Here is a 23,884-nt window from a genome sequence, read left to right as displayed (position 1 = left end):
GGAGGCGCTCAGCCTAGTATGGGGAGTAAAAAAATTCAACCACTATCTGCATGGGCAGAAGTTCACCTTGCTGACTGACCACCAACCACTTGTCTCCATCTTCAATCCAAAGAAGGGCGTTCCGGTGATGACTACACAACGGTTACAAAGATGGTCCCTTTTTCTAGGAGCGAACCAATATGAAATAGAATATAAAGGCACGAAACAGCATGGAAACGCTGATCGGCTATCACGCCTGCCACTGCCTACTGTGGAGGAAGCACCAGCAGTGGACCCTATCGAGATATTTTATTTGTCAATAATTGAACGATTGCCAGTAACTAATGCGGATATAGAGAAGGAGACCCGCAATGATCCGACACTTTCTCGGGTATATGATTTGACGGTGAGGGGATGGCCAACACATGGCGACTCACTGTTGCCAGCATTCTCATCCAGAAGAGAACAGCTGTCAGTATGCCAGGGGACAGTGATGTGTGGATCCCAAGTGGTAATTCCACCCAAGTTAAGGGAGAGAGTGCTCAATGAGCTTCACGAAGGTCATCTGGGAGGGGTGAAAATGAAAAGCCTTGCTAGGGCTTATGTGTGGTGGCCGGGGATCGATCAACAAATCGAGGACCTAACCAAGAGCTGCTCAGGATGCCAGAAGGTCCAAAATGCACCACCACATGCCCCTCTACACCCATGGGAGTGGCCCTCCTCTCCATGGCAACGGGTGCATATTGATTTTGCTGGTCCATTCATGGACTCAATGTTCTTAATAGCAGTGGATGCTCACTTGAAATGGCCTGAGGTGATAAAAATGTCCTCAACCACTACAGAGAAGACGATTGCAGTCCTACGGACCATATTTGCCAGGAACGGCTTGCCAGAGCAGATTTGCTCTGATAATGGACCACAGTTTGTGTCCGAAGAGTTTCGGAAATTTATGTGAAGGAATGGGGTAAGGCATTACACATCCGCCCCGTATCATCCAGCCACAAATGGATTGGCTGAGAGGTTCGTACAAACCTTTAAAAAGGCGATAAAGGCCATGTGCGATGATGAAATTCCACTACAGCATAAGGTGGACAATTTCCTGTTAGCCTACAGAAATGCGACACATGCAGTTACCAACCAGACCCCTGCCATGATGTTCTTTAACCGAAGGTTGAGATCTTGTCTGGATTTGCTCAGACCAAATGTGCGAAGAAATGTTGAGGATAAGCAATTCCAGCACATCAATGAGAAGCCGACAAGGAGCTTCAATGTAGGACAACCAGTCTTGGCCCGTGACTACCGAACAGAGAAATGGCAACCCGGAACAATATGCACACGGCAGGGGCCATTAATGTACACCGTGGATGTCGGGGAGAACATTGTGAGACGCCACGTCGACCAGATCTTAGCGTCACAGGAACGAGTCAACCCCATGTCTCGCTTCCCAGGGGATGAACCCGACATACCGGTAGCATCTACCTCAGAAACAGTAGCAGTGGAAACTGATGAAATAACCGACGAAAAGGGGCCAGAATCGCCTCCGCACCAAGAACAAGAACCTCAGGAAAGGCGCTGTGCAGAAAGGATCAGGAAGCCGCCCCAAAGACTGAATCTATAAATGGACTATTTCAGTTTAATATGCATGTTAAAGTGTTCATTGTTATTTGAACATTATGGGTACTGCTAATCTAAAAAGGGGAGGAATTGTAGTGTATGTACCTTTAAGAGAGAACTACTTTTACAGCTCCTGTATACTGTAGTACTGGCAGTGACCACCCCTGTATATAAGCCTTGAGCATGCCTCTGTACTGCCAGTCTTGAGACTACCCTCCTCCAGTAAACACCTGTTGATTGTTAACTTCACGGAGGCTGTAACTTATTGGAAAACATCATACTTTAAGAATCACGGATTCAACACCCCTGGGCTACAGAATACAGGAGGACTGGTTTTGGCAGACCAATGCCCTTTCATTTCAAACCTCTGATACTACGATTACAGCTTTTAGCTAAAAAAAAGACATTCAGTTGGCAAGTAATAGAAAAACCATGCAACCTTCACCTCCTGTAGAATCTAGTGTTCAACAAAGAGTCAGTTATAGGACAAATGGTTTGCTGTTGAGAAAGGACATTGCATTTCAGAACTACAACTAGTATAATGTGCAAGATGTCTGCCATGCTGTCTGAACTGTATAGCACTAGAATCCCAGGCGTTTGTGAAGGTGCGTGGTGGGGCAAAAAGGAAAACAGTGAATTGGAATGATAATGGAAGTAGGAATGGACTTAGGACAATGCTAGACATCTCAATCCAATTTAAACTATTACAAGATATTCAGTAGTCTGGAGAAAATATAACTTCAAAGGAGGACACAAATAACCTCCCAGAGATGCCAGGGAACATAGGGTCTAATGAGAGGGAGAAACTGAAAGAAATCAGTATTTGTAGGGAAATGGTGTTAGGGAAATTGATGGGACTGAAGGCCGATAAATCCCCAGGGCCTGATGGTCTACATCCCAGGGTACTTAAGGAAGTGGCCCTAGAGATAGTAGATGCATTGCTGGTCATCTTCCAGACCTCGATAGACTCTGGAACAGTACCCATGGATTGGAGGGTAGCTAATGTTACCCCACTATTCAAAAAAGGTGGTAGAGAAAAAGCAGGGAATTATAGACCGGTAAGCCTGACATCGGTAGTGGCGAAAGTGCTAGGGTCTATTATAAAAGATGTAATAGCAGAGCACTTGGAAAGCAGTGACAGGATCTGACAAAGTCAACATGGATTTACAAAAGGTAAATCATGCTTGACTAATCTACTGGAATTTTTTGAGGATGTAACTGGTAAAATAGATAAGGGAGAACCAGTGAATGTGGTGTATTTGGACTTTCAGAAGGCTTTCGATAAGGTCCCACACAAGAGATTAGCGTGCAAAATTAAGGCACATGGGATTGGGGGCAAGGTATTGATTTGGATAGAGAACTGGTTGGCGGACAGAAAGCAAAGAGTTGGAATAAACGGGTCATTTTCCAAGTGGCAGGCAGTGACTAGTGGGGTACCGCAAGGATCGGTCCTAGGACCCCAGCTGTTCACAATATATATTAATGATCTGGACGAGGGAATTGGATGTAATGGCCCCGATTTTCTGGCCGCTGTCGGGCGGCTTTTCATGCGGCCGGGGGCCGAAAATCGGCGAAAAAGCGGGTCGGGATCCCCCCCGCCCCGTCCGACTATCAGACTGCTGTTTCCGCGCGCCCCGCTTCAGTCCCGGCCGCCGCTGGCGGGATTGGTCGTCGGAGCACTAACAAGCAATTATCTGCTTGTTGAAGTGGATTTTCCCGTGCCGTTGCGACTTTGGGGCTTTCCCCACCTGAAACCCGCCTGCGGGGAACCCTGCTGCTGAGAGCTGGCGTGAAAACAGCTGGCTTGCTTGCTTGCAGCAGCAGGTCGCTGAGGGCTGAAGAGATTTAAATAGGCAGCATTTGCAGGCTGCAGGACCTTGTTGATCAAGGCTTGGGGGAACTTTTTGAAGCCTTAGGAGCAGCTGCAGAGAGTTGGAGCCTCACACACTTCTCCAGTGTGAGCTCCTGGGAAGCCCCTCTCACCACCCTAACTCAGCGCCCCCTCAACGGAGGCATCTGCCAGAAGCATGGGAGGCCTTTGGGACGTTCCCTTCCTGGCATTAGAGGATCTCCAACAGCAGAGGCGGCAGCAGCAGAACCAGGAACAGCAGGATGAGCACCAGGAGCACCAGGCTGCTGCTCACTCACCTGAAGCTGCACAGGCCAGAAGGCGCCAGCGCTTGGAAGTGGCTTGAGAGCACCTTACTGCGCTTTAGGGGGCCAGTGGGACCCGTTTCTGCACTGGCAGTCCTACTCAGAAGGACTTCCATGAACATCTAGTTTCTCTGTTCAACAGATGGCCAACGCTCCTCAAGAGATGTCATTCTCTTATGAGCACTCACCATGTTTTCCATACCCTGGCGAGTTATCTCCTGCATGGAGGTTGCCAGTCTTTCCATGGTGATGCGTTCATGCGCCAATGACTCCACAAAGGCTCTGCTCATGGTCGCTATGGACTCCTCCATTTGCTCAGCACTCGCAGCGACCCTGGAGACAAAACCTGCCAGAGACTCCTGCATCTGTGCATGGAGATCCATCACCTCTTCTCTTGCGGATGGACCCAGAGGCAGAGGGTCGTCATGCAGCACAGCTGAGCTGAGCTGGCAGAGTTCTGCGCCCTCCGACGAGGACTCTCCACTGCTGTCCCTGTCTCCAGAATCTGCTGAGGCTCACTTGTGAGCTGTGAAACACCAGGTGACAGCACTACTCTATGTCCCGAAGGTCCCCCCCGAGGTGCGAGTGTCTGCACTGGTGCTGGGTGCGCTTACTTCTGCTGACACTGCACCCTCAGAGGTTGGAGCTTCCTCTGAGGAGTCTGGCTGCACAGCCTCTTCCTCCTCCACAGTGAGGACAGGGGCTCTGGATGGTACTGTGGGGGAGTAAAGGAAGGAGATAGATATGTAATGCCAAGGTTCTTCTGGTGACTCCCAGCGAGTTGGCATCTGCTGACACCTGCATCCATGCAGCATTGGTCTCAGTGGGAGGCCTCTTCCTTCCTGGCCTAGGGAAGAGGACCTCCCTGTGGGCCCTAACCCCATCCAATAATGCCTGCAGTGAAACCTCGTCGAATTTGAAGGCAGCTCGGCCTCTGCCGCTGGCAGCAGCTGGTGCAGGCTCCTCTGCCATTGTGCAAGAGTGGTTGAGAAGCCTGCAGAGGTGGAGAAGCTTGCTGGACACTTTGAAAGCACCACGAATGATGACATAATAGTGTGGGGATTTCTGACTCGAATTGGACAATTAGCAAGGCTTCCCACATGCTGGGAATTAATTGGCCACTTGAGGGAAAATTGTGTGGAGCTGGCTGACACTTTTTTTATGTGTGTCAGAAACCCCACATTCGGGGAAACGCGACCATTTCCCACACAAGCCGAAAATCGGGGCCAATATCTCCAAATTTGCAGGCGACACAAAGCTGGGTGGGAGGGTAAGCTGTGAGGAGGATATCATGAAACTCCAGAACGATTTGGACAGGTTGGGTGATTGGGCAGAAACATGGCAAATGCACTATAATGTGGATAAATGTGAGGTTATCCACTTTGGTGGCAAAAACAGGAAGGCAGATTATTATTTGAATGGCAATAGATTGGGAGAAGGGGAAGTGCAAAGAGACCTGGGTGTTATTGTGCACCAGTCGCTGAAGGTAAGCATGCAGGTGCAGCAGGCGGTTAAGAAGGCAAATGGTATGTTGGCCTTCGTAGCAAGAGGGTTCGAGTACAAGAACAAGGTTGTCTTGCTGCAGTTGTACAGGGCCTTGGTGAGACCACATCTTGAGTATTGTGTGCAGTTTTGGTCACCTTACCTGAGGAAGGGCGTTCTTGCCATGGAGGGAGTGCAGTGAAGATTCACCAGGCTGATACCTGGGATGGCAGGAATGACGTACGAGGAGAGATTGCGTCGATTGGGCTTATACTCACTGGAGTTTAGAAGACTGAGAGGGGATCTCATCGAAACCTATAAAATTCTGTCAGGTCTGGACAGGCTAGATGCAGGAAGGATGTTTCTGATGGCCGGGGAGTCCAGAACCAGGGGTCATAGTCTAAGGATAAGGGGTAAGCCATTTAGGACTGAAATGAGGAGGAATTTCTTCACCCAGAGAGTGGTGAACCTGTGAAATTCTCTGCCACAGAGGGCGGTGGAGGCCAGTTCATTAAACATATTCAAGAAAGAGTTGGATATATTTCCTGAGGCTAAAGGGATCAAGGGATATGGGGAGAAGGCTGGGACAGGGTACTGAATTTGGATGATCAGCCATGATCTCATTGAATGGCGGAGACTTCCAGCTTTCCACTAAGTTTTATGGGAAATGGTGCTTCCTGATTTCACTCCTAAATGGCCCAGCTCTAATTTTAAGATTATGCCCCATTGTTCTGCATTCCCCCATCAGAGCTATCAACCCTATCAAATCTCTTTATCGTTTTAAAGGCTTCGATTAGATCACCCTCAACCTTCTATACTCAAGGGAATACAAACCATGTTTATGCAACCTGTCCTCATAATTTAACCTTTTAAGCCCCAGTATCATTCTGGTAAATCTGTGCTACACCCCCTCCAAGGCCAATATATCCTTCCTAAGATTCTGTGCCCAAAACTGAACATAGCTGGGGTCTGGCCAAGACTCTGTGCAACTGAAGCATCATCTCCACAGTTTTGTAATCCAACGTCCTTGAGATAGAGGCCAACATTCCATTAGCCATTTTGATATTTATCAAAGTGATTATCTGCACGAACATTTTGGTGCTCTTCTGCGCATGGTCGGCCCCACCCCTTTTTGCACGTGCGCACCTGATCCCCTTCTGCGCATGTACGCTGTCACCGAGGTCCAGCCGCGCATGCACTGTACCCCATAGTTACAGCTGCAGTGCAGCATGGGCCGGACTTTGTGCAGCTCCATGCGAGTTCTGCATCCGTGCTGGCCGGGGGGAGAAGAGCGGATCGATAGGGGGGGGGGGGGGGGGAAAGAGAGAGAGGGAATTAGAGGGAGAGAGAGAGAGAGAGAGAAGGACAAAGGGATTAATTAAGAGGGGGGAAATAGAGTATGAGAGTAAGCTTTCAGGGAACATAAAAACTGACTGTAAAAGCTTTTATATAGATATGCGAAGAGAAAAAGATTGGTGAAGTCAAGCGTAGGTCCCTTGCAGTCAGAATCAGGGGAATTTATAATGGGGGACAAAGACCTGGCAGACCAATTAAATACATACTTTGGTTCTGTCTTCACAAAGGAGGACACAAATAACCCCCCAAAGATGTCGGGGAACATCGGGTCTAATGTAAGGGAGGAACTGATAGAAATCAGTATTTGAAGGGAAACGGTGTTAGGGAAATTGATGGGATTGAGGGCCGATAAATCCCCAGGGCCTGATAATCTACATCCCAGGGTACTTAAGAAAGTGGCCTTAGAAATAGTAGATGCATTGCTAGTCATCTTCCAAAATTCGATAGACTCTAGAACAGTACCCATGGATTGGCGGGTAGCTAATGTTACCCCACTGTTCAAAAAGGGTGGTAGCGAGAAAACGGGGAATTACAGACCGGTAAGCCTGACATCAGTAGTGGGGAAAATGCTAGAGTCCATTATAAAGGAAGTAATAGCAGAGCACTTGGAAAAATGTGACCGGATTGGACAAAGTCAACATGGCTTTACAAAAGGTAAATCGTGCTTAACTAATCTACTGGAATTTTTTGAGGATGTAACTGGTAAAATAGATAAGGGAGAACTAGTGGATGTGGTGTATTTGGATTTTCAAAAGGCTTTCGATAAGGTCCCGCATAAGAGATTAGCATGTAAAATTAAGGCACATGGGATTGGGGGCAAGGTATTGACTTGGATAGAGAACTGGTTGGCAGACAGAAAGCAAAGAGTTGCAATAAACGGCTCTTTTTCCGAGTGGCAGGCAGTGACTAGTGGGGTACCGCAAGGATCGGTCCTTGAACCCCAGCTATTCACAATATATATTAATGATCTGGACGAGGGAACTAGATGTAATACCTCCAAGTTTGCAGACGACACAAAGCTGGGTGGGCGTGTGTGCTGTGAGGAGGATGCCGAGAAACTCCAGTATGATTTGGACAGGTTGGGTGATTGGGCAGAAGCATGGCAGATGCAATATAACGTGGATAAATGCGAGGTTATCCACTTTGGTGTCAAAAGCAGGAAGGCAGATTATCTAAATGGCAATAGATTGGGCGAAGGGGAAGTGCAACGAGACCTGGGCGTCCTTGTGCACCAGTCGCTGAAAGTAAGCATGCAGGTGCAGCAGGCGGTTAAGAAGGCAAATGGTATGTTGGCCTTTGTAGCGAGAGGGTTTGAGTACAGGAACAAGGATGTCTTGCTGCAGTTGTACAGGGCCTTGGTGAGGCCACATCTTGAGTATTGTGTGCAGTTTTGGTCGCCTTATCTGAGGAAGGATGTTCTTGCCGTGGAAGGAGTGCAGCAAAGATTCACCAGACTGATACCTGGGATGGCAGGAATGACGTATAAGGAGAGATTGGGTCGATTGGGCTTGTACTCGCTGGAGTTTAGAAGAATGAGGGGGGATCTCATCGAAACTTATAAAATTCTAACAGGACTAGACAGACTAGATGCAGGAAGGATGTTCCCGATGGTCGGGGAGTCCAGAACCAGGGGTCACAGTCTAAGGATAAGGGGTAGGCCATTTAGGACAGAGATGAGGAGGAATTTCTTCACCCAGAGAGTGGTGAACCTGTGGAATTCTCTAGCACAGAAGGCAGTAGAGGCCAATTAATTAAATATATTCAAGAAGGAGTTGGATATATTTCTTAAGGCTAAAAGGGATCACAGGATATGGAGAGAAGGCAGGAACAGGATACTGAATTTGGATGATCAGCCATGATCTCACCGAATGGCGGAGCAGGCTCAAGGGGCCGAATGGCCTACTCCTGCTCCTATCTTCTATGTTTCTATGTTTTTTTTAATGAGAATGAGAGAGAGAGAGAATGAATTAGAGGGAGAGAGGGGGAAAGTGGGGATCGGAGGAAGAGAGAGGGGAGATTGGAGGGAGAGAGAGGATGGGAGGGAGAAAGAAGGGGGATCGGAGGGAGAGAGGGAGCGTGGAGAGAGAGGAAACCAGAGGGAGAGAGAGGGGGGGGAATCGGAGGGGGAGAATCAGAGGGAGAGAGAGAGGGGGGGAATCGGAGGGGGGAAGAGAGGAGGTCAGGAACTCAGTGGGGGGAGGGGTAAAAGAGTATAGAGAGCACAGTGGGGATGGCGGAATAACATGATCCAGGTCTAAAGGGGGGGCTTGAGAGCGAGAACGTGATCCAGATGGTAAGACTGGACGAAATCCAGAAGTCACGACACTGTCACTATGCACTTCATACCCAATAAACCTGCTAGTAATCCGTGACCCACACACAATGCCCCATCTATGACCGTGGGGGGGGGGGGGGGGGGTGGTGGTGAGTGGAAGTTCAGGAACTTGGGCAGGGGGAGAAGGAGGCCAGGCACTTGGGCGGTGGGGGCAGGAACTTGTTTGTGGGTGGGAGAAGGTCTTAACCCACGAGGGTGAGCCCTGTCAGTTCCAAGTGAGCTCTGTTCTGTGGAGTAGGCAGTCAGAATGGCTCAAATTACACTTTGCAAAGTAATTGATTACATAGGCAGGGAGGACCTAATTACACATTCCAGAGAAACTGCTGGTTATGTCTTGTCCTCCAAGGGGACCAATCAGAGCTTTAGGTGTTATAAATAAACACGTCCTATATTTATACCTGTGCATTTAGTGGTTTATATACATGGGCACCTAAATCCTTTGGGTTACAGAAGCCAACAGTGATGATGCTTTTAATGTAGATATCTTTTCAGAGGAGGCAAGAATGAATTAGCAAAAGGTGTTAAATGCCACTTCTGTGGTGCCCATTTTAAGATTAGTATTTTAACGAATAAAATACTAATCAGGCTCTATTGTACACTAGTAAACTCCAGATCCTGGCAACACACAGTTCGGCAAATGCTGAAAATGTAACCCAGAGACTGATACTCTGCTCTACCTGCTCTGAGAGTGCATGAATTCTCTAACGCAATCAATTAGTGAAGTACCTAAATCAAGACTCGTATCCCTGAAAATCTGGACCCATCTTTTCTGGTAGTATCCTATTTATTATATGGCCCAGAGAACAAGGTGGTCATTTGATAAGAAGAAGAAACATTCTCAAAAAAAATTAAGATTGCTCTCCTCCCCCACCTCCATCAACTGGAAACCTGAGGTCATGGCCTATTTGACAGAACTGCTGCTGCAATGTAAACTAAACTTCCCAATGCTGGAGACAGATATAGAGGAGCCTTCCTTTAAATCGCTTGGTTATCGCCTCATTCCACTGCACAGGGGAGGAAAGGAAAAGCCAAAGCAACGCTGCAGCTTTGATTGGGTGGTGGTATCTGTAACCCGAAAGGCAATGTGGCCATATGTCCCTAAAAATATAGATCTTCACTGCTTCTAATGCTTGGTTTTTCACACACCGCACTGTCTGCATGATAGTTCTGTGTAACATTTTAGTAGCACATTTATGTACAAGGCAAGTATTCAAACCAAAGGATACTCTGTAGTTATCTCCTACTTCTATACACTTTTAATCAAGATGTATAATATGCTCTTTACTACGCCAGCTCTTTAATTAACATAGTACTTGCATACAAGGCAAAGCTTCAATAAAACTACAAAAACAAAAAAGTAAATCATTCAGGTTAAAAATAGATGTTAAATGCACTACAATTGTTATTGAAAGTAAAATTAAAGAGTTTGGAACATACAGGAAAAGACTGTTTGCAGTCCTGCACACAGGCAATTTCCTTCGATTTTCCTTTACTCTCAACAGTTTTGTAGCAAAAGCTAAGTAATTAAAATTCTCCAATTTACATCCTGGCTGGGCAGGGGGTGTGGAGGAGAAAGAGTGAAGACCACTATAACTCAGATTTCTACTCACCTCAGTCTCTACTTCAGTTAGAGTCCTTTTTATTGCTGTCCTTCCCATCTACTTTATGGTTTGCCGATTTTATACTGTAGACGGAAATGGCCCACGCTACCTCTCACACTAAATGACCTTCATACTTTATTATTTTCTTAAACCTGCTTAGAATGGCCAAGGGTAATTGAAGATGAGAAGTGCAATAGGGACACAGCGAGGCAAAAAAAGTAAACAGCAGCCAATTCAGGAAAAACTCTAGGAAATTCCTCTTTGGCTCTGTAACACAATCAAGCAAGCTTCTAGTTCTGTGGTTGTTCATATAGTCACAACTATATGAGATAGAGAGTAAAATGAAGCAGCAAAAGAGCGCGTATGACAGACGTCAGGTCGAGAATACATCTGAGAATCAGGCTAAATATAGAAAGTTCAGAGGAGAAGTGAAAAAGAAAATAAGAGGGGCAAAGAGAGGGTATGAGAATAGAATGGCAGCTAACATAAAAAGGTAATGCAAAACTCTTCTATTGGCATATAAATAGTAAAAGAGTAATAAGAGGAGGGGTGGGGCCAATTAGGGGCCAAAATGGAGACCTACGCATGGAGGCAGAGAGTATGGCTGAGGTACTAAATGAGTACTTTGCATCTGTCTTCACCAAGGAAGAAGATGCTGCCATAGACATAGTGAAGGAGGAGGTGGTTGAGATATTGGATGGGATAAAAATTGATAAAGACGAGGTACTAGAAAGGCTGGCTGTATTGAAAGTGGATAACTCACCAGGACCAGATGGGATGCATCCTCAGACGCCGAGGGAAGTGAAGGAAGAAATTGCAGAGGTACTGGCCATAATCTTCCAATCCTCCTTAGAAATGGGGGTGGTGCCAGAGGACTGGAGAATTGCAAATGTTACACCCTTATTCAAAAAAGGATGTAAAGATAAACCCAGCAACTATAGGCCAGTCAGTTTAACCTCGGTAGTGGGGAAGCTTTTAGAAACAATAATCAGGGACAAAATTAACAGTCACTTGGACAAGCGTACATTAATTAAGGAAAGCCAGCACGGATTTGTTAAAGGCAAATCGTGTTTAACCAACTTGATTGTGTTTTTTAATGAGGTAACTGAGAGGGTTGATGAGGGCAATGCAGTTGACGTAGTGTACATGGATTTCCAAAAGGCATTCGACAAAGTGCCACATAATAGGCTTGCCAGCAAAGTTGAAGCCCATAGAATAAAAGGGACAGTGGCAGCATGGATACAAAATTGGCTAAGTGACAGGAAACAGAGAGTAGTGGTGAATGGTTGCTTTTCAGACTGGAGGAAGGTATACAGTGGGGTTCCCCAGGGGTCGGTACAAGGACCAATGCTTTTCTTGATATATTAATTACTTGGATGTGGGTGTACAGGGCACAATTTGAAGATGACACAAACTTTAGGAAGGGTGTGAAGGCCTTAGAGAGGGTGCAGAAAAGATTTACAAGAATGATTCCAGGGATGAGAGACTTCAGTTACATGTATAGGCTGAAGAAGCTGGGGTTGTTCTCCTTAGAGCAGAGAAGATTGAGAGGAGAATTGATGGAGGTGTTCAAAATCATGAGGGGTCTGGACAGAGCAGATAGAGAGAAACTGTTCCCATTGGCAGAATGGTCGAGAACCAGAGGACACAGATTTAAGGTGATTGGCAAAAGAAGCAAAGGCGACATAAGAAAAAACGTTGTTATACAGCGAGGGGTTAGGATCTGGAATGCACTGCCTGAAAGGGTGGTGGAGGCAGACTCAATCATGGCTTTCAAAAGGTAGTTAGATAAAAAAGAATTGTAGGGCTACAGGAAAAGGGTGGCGGAGTGGGACTAGCTGAGGTGCTCTTGCAGAGAGCCGGCACGGGCTCGGCGGGCTGAATGGCCTCCTTCCATGCTGTAACCATTCTACGATTCTGTGATTCTATACTTATAAGTGTAGGAATAAGCCTTTGGCTTAATGGTAGCATTCCCACCTTTGAGTCAGAAGGCGAAGGGTTTAAGTCGCACTCCAAACAGCTCCACTAAGTGGAGACTAGAATATTGGGCCGGATATTCCGATCCATACGGGTGGGTATACGCTGTGTAATAGGGCCATAGTGGGATGCACTCCCATTAATGACAGCACCCTGTGTTTACACAATTTCAACCAGCTATCTATTTAACATATTAAAACATCCTATTATCCCATGAGAACCAATTTTTTCCAGTTGTCATCTTTGCAGTCCTTTATCGAGTGCCTTTTGGAAGCATCTCAACATGTTTCAGTCATCAATTCTATTGCAGGTTCAACAAGGTAGTATAGAGATGGCTCAACCACTCACTTCAGCAGCAGTGACTCACTCTATTCCAGAGCTGTCCTGGTCTCCAGTTCCATTACTTCCTTCGCCTCAATCAACACTTTAACAAAAAACTTTGTTTTCTTCCTTTCAGGTGTCAAGGACCGCAAGCTTCAACAGTTCTTAGATATCAACGCCCCTCCCGATCCTTCTTCCCCATCACTTTCCTCTGACCCCATCCCTCATTCCAATCTCACCCTTTGTCATGTTTTCACTATCCCCTCTGACCTTTCCCTATCTGAAACCAAACAATCAGTCTGTAGCAAAGGCCTCAGCTTTATCCCCTTGCGTCCCCCACTTCAATGAATTTTGAGCATGACATGATGCTGAGCTCTTCCATCACCTTTGCGCCCACTTCTTTGACCAGGAATCTCCCCCCCGCACAGCAGGTCCTTTCTCCCATCTTCAGAATTCTTGTTCCACTTGGACCCCTCCCTCTTACACTTTCTTGATCTTTTCATTAGGAACTGCCAGCATGACATCAACCATCTCAATTTCTATACTCCTCACTCACTCTAACTTACCTCCCTCTGAACTTGCAGCACTCATTCTCTCAGGTCTAACCCTGACATTATTAAACATGTTGACAAGGGCAAGTTGTTGTTTGGCGAACAAACCTCTATCTTGCGGAGACTGAATGCCAACTCTTTGACACCTCCTCCTACCTCCCCATAGACCATGACCACAACACCGAACTTCAAGCCATCGTTTGCCAGACCATCACTGACCTCATCCCCTCTGGAGATCTTTCCCCCATGGCCTCCAACCTCAAAGTTCCCCAACCCCATTTCTACCTTCTTCTCAAGATCCACAAACAGGACTGCCCTGGTAGACCCATCGTTTCAGCCAGTTCCTGTCCCACGGAACTTATCGCTTCCTATCTCGACTATTTTTTCTCCCCTTGGCCAGTCTCTTACAACCTACATCCATGACTCTTCCAACACCCTCTGCCAGTTTAAGCATTTCCAGTTTCCTGGCCCTAACCGACTCCTTTTCACCATGGACGTCCAGTCCCCTCCATCCGCCACCAGGACAGCCCACTTCTTCCTTGAACGCAGGTCAAACCAGTCCCCATCCACCACCACCCATACTCCGCCTGGCTGAACTTGTTCTTACCTTGTACAGCTTCTCCCTTAACTCCACTCACTTCCTCCAAATATGAGCAATGTTCCCTTTAATTTTGTTTGGCCCTGCGCGGCCCATTCAAAATGCTGCGTATTGACAAGGCGGCTGCATGGGTTCCCTGGAGCGTTGAGCAGCCCCACAGCTTACGGGGAACATTGAATATGAGGTGTTGCTAGGGGAATCCATATGGGTCCTAGCTATGCCTGCTTTTTCGTGGGGTATTCTTTGTTCGACAAGATTCTTTGTTCCACTCCTACACAGTTTCCCTCCCTCACCTTTTTATCTGGTAAACTGATAGCTGTATTGATGCCGCTTCCTGTTCTCACCTTGAACTGGAAAATTTCATCAACTTTGCTCCAATTTCCACCTTTCCCTCACCTTCACATGGTCCTCCAAATCTTCCCTTCCTCGATATCTCCATCTCCATTTCTGGGGATAGTACGTCCACCAATATCTACTATAAGCCCACCATCTCCCACAGCTACCTTGATTGCACTTCCTCCCAACCTGCTTCCTGTAAGGACTCTATTCCATTCTCCCAGTTTCTCCGTCTCATCTGTTCTGACGATGCCATCTTCCACACCTGTGCTTCTGATACATCTTCCTTTTTCCACACCAAGGATTTCCCTCCATGGTGGTTGACCATGTCCGTCCCATTTCTTGCACTTCTGCTCTTGCCCCTTCCCCTCCCTCCTAGAAACACGATAGGGTTCCTCTTGTCCTCGCACTCCACCCTACCAGCTTCCACATTCAACAGATCATCCTTCGCCATTTCTGCCACCTCCAGCGTGATCCCACCCCCAAATATATCTTCCCCTCCCCTTTCAGCATTCCGAAGGGACCGCTCCCTCCGCGACACCCTGGTCCACTCCTCTATCACCCTTAACACCCCTTCCCATGAAACCTTCCCGTGTAAGCGCAGGAGATGCAAAACCTGCTTTTTCACCCACTCACTTCCCACTGTCCAGGACCCCAAACACTCCTTCCATGTGAAATAGTGATTTACTTGTATTTCTCTTAACTTACTATACTGTATTTGCTGCTCACAATGCGGTCTCCTCTACATTGGGGATCACTTTGCTGAACACCTCCCTTCAGTCTGCAAGCATGACTCCGAGCTTCCAGTCGCTTGCCATTTTAATTCGCCATCCCACTCCCACTCCAACCTCCCTGTCCTCAGCCTCCTCCACTGTTCTAATGATGCTCAACGGAAGCTCGAGGAACAGCACCTCATCTTTCGATTAGGCCTTTTACAGCCTTCCAGACTCAACATCAAGTTGAAAAACTTTAGATCATAACCACCACTCCCATTTTCTCAGACAACAGGTGCTGGTTATGGTAATGGTTCTGCTGATGCCATTTACACCTCCTCTGGATCCATCTTTTGTTTCTTTATTGTCCTCATACCACCCTCTTTTTGCCTTACAGCATCATCCCTTTTGTCATTTAAATCACTCCTGCCCTCCACCCCATCACAGACCTTCCTTCCCTTTTGTTCATTTCCCACCCCCACCCTCCATGGCCCCACTTTTTTCCCCAGGCTCTGTACTTGCTTATAAATCTAACTTCTTCCAGTTCTGAAGCAAGGTCATCGACCTGCAACGTTAACGCTGATTCTCTCTCCTGCCTGACTGCCGAATGATTCTAGCATTTTCTGTTTTTATTTCAGATTTACAGCATCCGCAGTATGTTGCTTTTCTTTGAGTATGGAGATGGCAGTTAAGTTCCCTCAGGACACATGAAATAAATAGATTTTAATAGCAAACTATCAAAGATTTAGAATGCCAACAGTTCATTAGATTTGCCCAGCGAGTGACTGAGCTCTGCACACCAGGGAGTTACTAGGTTTGATCTTCAGTTTGTGTCAAGTCAGTTATTCTCAGTCATTAGAGAACAGACAAAAATAAAGGACAAAAAAAAACCAGCTGGCCCATGAAACTTGCCCCATACGGTCATGGTGTGACTTGTGCCACCCCACCTCTAGCGACACAATGTCCTGGGAAGGAAAAGAGAGAAAAACCTAGGCTAATTTAGGAAAATACTCTGGAAAATTCCTCTCTAGCCCTCGAAGGTGATCAGACAAGTTCCAGGGGACTACAGTGACTGGGGCACATATCCCCCAATACCTTACCTACCTTCTATATGCACTTATGTTGACCACACTCCGGAATTCAACCAGCTCCCTTTTGAATGCTTGTAGTGAAGCCACACTCTGTGTGTGTGCCGGCAACTTGTTCCAGAGGTCGATGTCTCTCTGCAAAAAGTAAAGAAAGAACTTGCATTTATATAGCGCTTTTCACAACCTCAGGACATCCCAAAGTGCATGACAGCCAATGAAGTCCTTAACTCCTTACATTTAACCTAGTTCTATTCTTACATATCTTCTGTTCCTTGCTGCTCCCTAACCTATTTAGCTCAAAAAGCCGATCCATAATAGACCAATTCTCATTTGGTCACTATTTTAAAGACCTCAATCAAATCTACTCAAAGTCTGTGTTTAGAATAAAAAGCCCCAGGTCTCTAAGCCAATACAGAAGCTACAATCGGTCTTACTACTCCACCTTAACAGACAGGAAGATCAGCCAGAGTTGCTATTACTAATCTCCATCCAGCAACACTGACTAGAAATGCGAGTGTTTGGACGGAGGGTGAAGATAAGCTCTTGCTTGGCCATGATGCCTCTCAGTTGAATAGCCAACCAAGTCTTGCTATCAAGGCTCACATATGAATAATGGTCATTTGCACAAGATATCAGAGTGATTGGTCTTTGGAACTGTACCCCAGCAATGAGTCAACATCTTCATGAATGGAGAGGAAGGGAGGAGAGAAAAAAAAGTTAGAAAACAAAACAAAAAAAGACTGGGTATCAAATTTAGTGCATACTAAAAAAAAGACAAATTTGAATTGGAAACTTTAATTAATACAAGAGTGAAATACATCTTCTGTATGACTTGAGTATTTCTCTTTTAAATACATTCAATGAAAGGCCAAGGATGGGCTCACCTAACTTCTTAGAACCAAAATCTTGGCAAACGTTTCTATTTATAGAAGGTAAATTGTGGGTTAGTTAGGATTAGAAGGATTATAGGTTACTGTGGTCTCCTGCTGTTTTATTTGATTGCCTTCGGAAGTTGTAGAGAAATTCCCCAGAGTTTTTCCTGAATTAGCAACAGATAATTTTCCCCTAGTTTTTCCATGATTGGGGGTGGATCAATGACTGACATGGCTGCACCATATCGGAGTGGGCAAGCTTGATGGAATAGATTTTCTCCATTCTTTTTGTATGCTCATGCGTAAACTGGAGCAACATTGTATTTTTTTTTATTTGGACCTAGGTTGAAAAAAGGAGTTAATTTTTCATTTAAGTTAAAAGAGCCCTACATTTAAGGGATAAACATAATTTATGTTATCTTGAGTACCAAAAGGTAAGGTAAGATAGCTTGTTAACATGTCAGCTTGGTATTTCAGAGAGGGGGGGAGGGGTGGCGGGGGAGGATAATGTTATGGAGCGATTATCACAAACTTAAAAACTATTCAAATCTTTTATTTGTAAATGGAGTCATTGGCTAGGATTTCATACCTGTGTTTTCATTGTTGTGAAATCTCTCAAAATCACTCCCACCCCATTGCTAAATACTGTAGCTTGAAAGTTTACTAAATTTTTATGATTTGTGTTCCCACAGAAACTTTAATTGCAGAAAAATTAACTCCTTTTTAATTGAGGTAAGACTTTACAGTCCACCTTCTAGGTAATAATCAGTTCCCTAATCTTATTCAAAATGTTTGTTGGAGGGGTGGGGTAGGCTGTACGTTGCATAGGCCCAAGTACATATGTATTGAGCACTGATGCATTCTAACCCAAGGGCCGGAATCTTTACCTTGGAGTCAGGTTGCGTGCTTGCGGACCGCGTTGCGGGTCGGGAACCCAAAGTTGTGAACAACGCTTTCTGCAATGCGAGTTTAACTCGACGGCCCCAATTAAATTAGTCATGCACGTTTCCCGACCCAATTAAATGGAGCAGGTCTGATGACTCGTTTTCAGCGCAGATATTTAAAGCAGCCTTGCACACATCTCATTTGAAGGTTGCTGTAGGAGTGTTGAAAGGTGATTTCCAGAGCTCTAAATAGCTGAACACCATTGACAATTCTGTGGGTCATGGAGACACAAAGGCAGAGGGCAGCCCTAAGATTCACCAATGCCTCCCTGGAAGTTCTGGTGCAGACAGTAAGAGCACGCAGGGAGGTCCTCTTCCCTGGCGATTGATGTAAACGATGACCCAAAGACACAAAAAGGGTATAGCTGGAGATTGCAGGAGGAGGTCAGAAGCAGGTATGTCATCAGGAGGATGTGGATCCAGTGCTGGAAAAGATTCAATGATCTCATGAGGTCAGGAAAGGTGAGTGCAATGCCACACTCACCTACATCCTGATGTGCCTGTCACCACAACCCCATCAGTCTGCCTTGCCAAGCCTACTCCTGCACATCATTCCTCACACCAACCTACCTTGCAGGTCCACCCATCCCTCTTTGTCTATGTACCTACTCACATCCCCATGCAATCATAGCATGTAACACCACAGAGGGAGGCCATTTGGCAAAGTCACACCATGCCCTCTTAGTCACCCTCTAAGTCACCCTCTACAGATGTAGCCCATCCATCCCTTACACTCATTCCATCACTCTCACTCAAAGTTCTCTTCTTTCCCTCCTTGCAGGAGAAGAGAGCCCACAACAATAGGAAGAGGCAGAGAACAAGAGCTGGCCCTCCTGTCTTCAGTCAATTGACTCCAGCAGAGGAGGGGGCCCTAGAGATCTCTGGAGTTGCAGAGCTGCTGGCGGTGGGAGACAGAGAGAGGGGGACCTCCCAGCAACCTGGTGACAGAATGACATCTCAAACAGCCACATGGCGTACAACAGTCGGTGGCATAGTGGTTAGCACTGTTGCCTCACAGCGCCAGGGACCCGGGTTCGAATCCGGCCTCGGGCGACTGTCTGTGTGGAGTTTGCACATTCTCCCCGTGTTTGCATGGGTTTCCTCCGGGTGCTCCGGTTTCCTCCCACAGCCCAAAGATGTGCGGGTTAGGTTGATTGGCTATGATAAATTGACCCTTAGTGTTAGGGGGATTAAATGGGGATATGTGTTGGTGTGGGGATTGGGTGGGATATGTGTCGGTGCAGGCTCGATGGGCCGAAATGGCCTCTATCTGCACTGTGGGGTTTCTGTGATTTCTGTGAACAGTCACTCATATGGTAACTGATGTCAGCATCCAGTGAAATATAATCATGTGCATAATGGTAACATTACCCATTCTTATTATAAGACTTCTAATTAATCTCTACTCTCCCACAGGTGCATCAAGTGCCCCCCCCCCCCACTGTCCAGCCACAGGAGGAAGACGACTCCTCAGAGGAAGCTCCAGCCTCTGAGGGTGCACAGTCAGCAGGCCCATGTGCAGCCAGCACCAGCGCAGATACGCACAGCTCGGTAGGTCCTGTGCGAGATTGAGTAGTGTTGTCACCTGGTGTCTCTCACATCAAGTGAGCAAGAGCAGATGGTGTTGACAGGGACAGCAGTGGAGACTCCTTGCCGGAGGGCGCAGGACACTCCAAGCTGAGCTACATGCAGATGCTGAACCTCGGAGGCCACCGTGAAAGAGGGTGATCTTGGAGGGGCAGCAGCAATTGCATGAGGATCTGGCAGCTTTTGCAGCTGCGATGTGTGCAAATGTACAGAGAAAGGAGGAGTCCATCTCCAACATGAGCATCACCATCTTGGAGGCGATGGCGATGATGTGCTGTTCCATGGAAAGGATGGCCACTTGCATGGAGCAGCAAATGCGCGAAAACATGCTTGCTGTGGACAACAGATGGCAGACGTTCATTGACCTCATCTCGAGGAGGAATATAAATGTAGACTTCATCGCCCCACTGATGTGCAGCAAGGTGCTCTCCAGCTCCTTGCTAGCAGGGAAGTGCAGGTGGCCCATGAGAGGGATGATGTTGAGAGGGGACATGGAAGTAGGGCTCTTCTCAAAGCGCTCCCACTTCTCCCCCGTTGAGTCCCCTTTAGTCAGAGCCCCACATGCTTCCTCGGATCCCGATGGCTGATTCTGCCCCTGCACAGTCACAGAGGGAGTAGTCTTTGGTGGGAACCTCACAAGCCCTAAAACCTAGAGGACAACCGGGTGATGTGGAATGCCTTGATGGCCACATGTGTGCAGTTGATGATGCCCTGCACCTGTGGGAAGACAGCCAGAGCCGCAAACCTGAGCACCCGTTCAGTAACACTGGCTTAATCAGTGGCAAAGTTGACATAATTGGCTGACTTGTCAAACATGGAATGAGTCACCTGGGTGATGCATCTGTGGGAGGACGACTGTGAGATCCTGCAAATGTCTGCTGCAGATCCCTGGAAGGAGCCTGAGGCAAAGGAGTTGAGGATGGCGGTGACTTTGACAGCCACTGGTAAGGCAAGTCCACCAGGTCCTCTGGGCAGCAGGTCTTGTTCCAGCAAGCTACAAATGTCTGCGATGACCTGGTGCAATAGCCTGAGCCCCTGAAGCACTACTGCGGAGTCATGTCCAGGAAGCTCATCCTCTGCCTGTATGCCCTATGTTGAGGGTATCGCCTCCAGTGCGGTCCCACCCTCTGCTGTCCCCCTCTCTCCTGTGGAGCATCAGGTCATTGAGGAGAAGGCTGCTGTTGTGGGTGCTGCTGCTGCTGCTGATGTTGCGTCTGCTGGTGTGGCTGGTGTTGTTGGTGCTGGGGCTCATCTTGGTCCGATTCTGAGGTCCAAAGTGAGACAGCATAAGCGGCACCCATTCTGATGTAATAGATGGCAGGCAAAGTGGCGATCAGAGGCCCAATCCCTCAATGTTGTGATAGTGACTAGCAATGTGGCGAGAGTGGCTTCGGAGGTTGCAGAAACATGCACAAAATGGAGTCAGCAAGAGCCTTTCCATTAGTCAAGAATCAGGTGTAATGTGGGAGTAATTGTGTGTTTTTCCCAGCTGTCAATGAATGGACTCGCACAATGGGCACCGAGCTTCCGCCTCCCCTTCATTGGTGAGGGTCCTGAGGTGCGTGAATCCCATGCCCCTGAAGTTAAAGTCAAAACCTGCTGTTAAAAAGTCTCTTAAGAGTCTCTCAACAAGCATTTAAGTACTTAAATGAGGTCGCCTGTCTCTGCCGAGCGGGTCCATGGCGCACTGGGAAATGCGGAAGTCGACGGGATGATGGCGGGTTACTGACGCGATGGCCTACTCCTGCTCCTATTTATTATGTTCACCTCATGGTCTGCAGCAGTTCACCACCACCTTCTCGTGGGCAATTATGGATGGGCAATAAATGCTGGCCTTACCAGCGACGCCCACATCCCAAGGATGAATAAAAAAATGTCAGACCACCTGAGGTATCAATGACACACAGCCTCAACTGACAGGGTGGTACAGTTACAGGATGGGTTTTGCAACATTACAGATCAAAATTAGTTTACAGCATTTGTGAGTTATTTTTCCATTTTCTCAGGAGGAAGAATTAAGCATGTAGTTACTGTAAATCTACAGTGCATCATTGTTTCTATTCACATCCATTTATAATATATCTGTTTGGCAGTTTATATCCTAAACCACCATCTAGTGTTTATTCTATCCCCTCCCAAAGTCAAAGTCAACGAAGATAATGGCCGGAATTTTCACATTGCAGAGCGTGCGGGTTTGGAAGTGGGTCGGTGGTTAAAAGCGTAGAAATTGTCAACTCGTCGGGAACCCAGTCATCCCATTGACTTCTACCTTTAACTGTGGTGCTTTTAGAAGCGCACCATCGACCCACTCGGGAGAGGCGGGCGACCTCATTAAGTTACTTAACTGCTCATTTAGAGACGCTTAACAGCCTTTTTAACATGAGGTTTTAACTTTAACTGGTTGTGCACGAGATTCACAGACCTCGGGAAACTCGCCTGTGAAGGGGAGGCGACAGCTCAGTGGCCTTTGTGTGAGTTCATTAAGTGACAGCTAGAAAAAGCTCATAAATACAGACACTTTACACCTGCTTCCTTGCCCAAGGGAAAGGCTCTGGCTGACACCATGTTGTGCAGAGATTTCGCTTTCAGGACTTTGAAGTGATTTCTGCAACATCAGAAGCCACTCTCAGCACATTTCAAGTCATTCACCACATTGGATGATTGTGCCTCTGATCTCCACTTCATCTGCCTTCTATCAGTTCAACATGGGTGCCGCTTATGCTGTCTCACCTTGGACCTCAGATTCGGACCAAGATGAGTCCCAGCACCAATAACACCAGCAGCTGCAACAGCAACAACACCAGCAGCAGTCTTCTCCTCAATGGCCTGGTGCTCCACAGGAGAGAGGGGATCAGCACAGGGGTGCACTGCGCTGGAGGCGATACCCCCAACACAGGGTATACAGGCAGAGGATTAGCTTCCTGGACATGATTGAACAGCAGTGGTTCAGGAGGCTCAGGCTATTGCGCCAGGTCATCACAGACATTTGTATCTTGTTGGAACAAGACCTGCTGCCCAGAGGACCTGGTGGACACATCCTACCAGTGGCTGTCAAAGTCACCACCACCCTCAACTTCTTCACCTCAGGCTCATTCCAGGGATCTGCAGCAGACATTTGCGAGATCCCCGATGCCATGTTTCACAAGTCAGCCAATTATGTCAACTTTGTCACTGATGAAGCCAGTGTTACTGAGCAGGCGCTCAGCTTTGTGCCTCTAGCTGGCTTCCCACAGGTGCAGGGCATCATCGACTGCACACATGTGGGCATCAAAGCACCCCATCATCACCCAGGAGTGTTTGTGAGCTGCAAGGGCTTCCACTCCTTCAATGTGCAGCTCGTCTGCAACCATAAAAAGATCATCATGCCTGCGTGTGCCAGATTCCCTGGGAGCTGCCATGACTCTTTCATGCTGCACCAGTCCACCCTCCCTCAGCTCTTCGCATCTTCAAATAGACTTACCAGCTGGCTACTTGGAGACGAGGGCTATCCACTGAAGACATGGCTCATGACACCCTTGAGGAGACCAAGCAATGAGGCCGAGGAGCGATAAAATGAAAGCCACATGTCCACCCGATGTGTCATAAAGCAAGCAATCAGCATACTGCTGATGTGCTTCAGATGCCTTGACAGATCTGGCGGAGCCCTTCAGTATGCACCAGCCAGGGACTCCAGAATCATCACTGTATGCTGTGCACTGCATAACATAGCGCAGCAGCAAGGATTGGAGCTGCAGGAAGAACAAGGCGCAGAGCGCACAGCCTCTTCGGAGGAGGAGGCGGAGGAACCGGAGGTGGAGATGGCACCAGCAGTGGAGCACATTGCTGCCTGGGAGGCCCGAGATTGCTTCATAATGGCCCGATTTACTTAACTTGCACCGGTGCACCTGTATGGCTCCCAAATGCTATACCAACTTCCCCCCCACCTCCACCAACACCACAAAGCAGCCCTAAAATGACCAAACCATTCCTGTCAACCAAATACCCATTGCTCGAAGTTAAGTAATGTCTCATCATTCACTCCAAGTGATAAAGCCACTTCCCAGGTAGCAGGCAAAAATGGACAAGACGGGAAAGTAGTGCAAAGAAATAAATTCATGTGCATCATAAATAGAACTGAAACTTAACACTAACATTTTGGCAAACACCCATGTGCATACCCTTGTGCATCTACGACTGTGTCATTATTCTTTGAGTGCTTCTACGAGGTGCAACACCTGTGGCTTCAGCAGTGGTAGAGGCAGGCTGCTCACTTCCCTGCTGTGACTGCTTCGACACTTTTGGCTGATGTCCTCTAGGTTTTGGAGCCTGTGAGGGCCCCGCCAAAGACTGCTCCTCCTGCAACTGTGCAGGGGCAGACTCGGCCATCGGGATACGAA

The 23,884-nt window shown here is 47.4% G+C and overlaps 1 protein-coding gene across 5 annotated transcripts in view; it reads right to left on the bottom strand.

Annotated features, from left to right (window-relative positions):
• The window catches only part of LOC147111636 (phospholipid scramblase 2-like), a 158,126-nt gene that overhangs the window by 117,014 nt on the left and 17,228 nt on the right, over positions 1-23,884 (bottom strand). For all 5 annotated transcript variants that reach the window (XM_085998720.1, XM_085998724.1, XM_085998722.1 and 2 more), the window contains exon 2: positions 16,122-16,240. The gene's annotated coding sequence lies outside the window, so the exon portion shown is untranslated. The remainder of the gene's footprint in view (positions 1-16,121; positions 16,241-23,884) is intronic.

The sequence above is a fragment of the Somniosus microcephalus genome, chromosome 10, assembly GCF_052327205.1.
Source record: "Somniosus microcephalus isolate GS21.2 chromosome 10, FLI_Smic_1.0, whole genome shotgun sequence".
NCBI lineage: Eukaryota > Metazoa > Chordata > Chondrichthyes > Squaliformes > Somniosidae > Somniosus > Somniosus microcephalus.
This window is presented reverse-complemented; position numbering and strand designations above follow the sequence as displayed.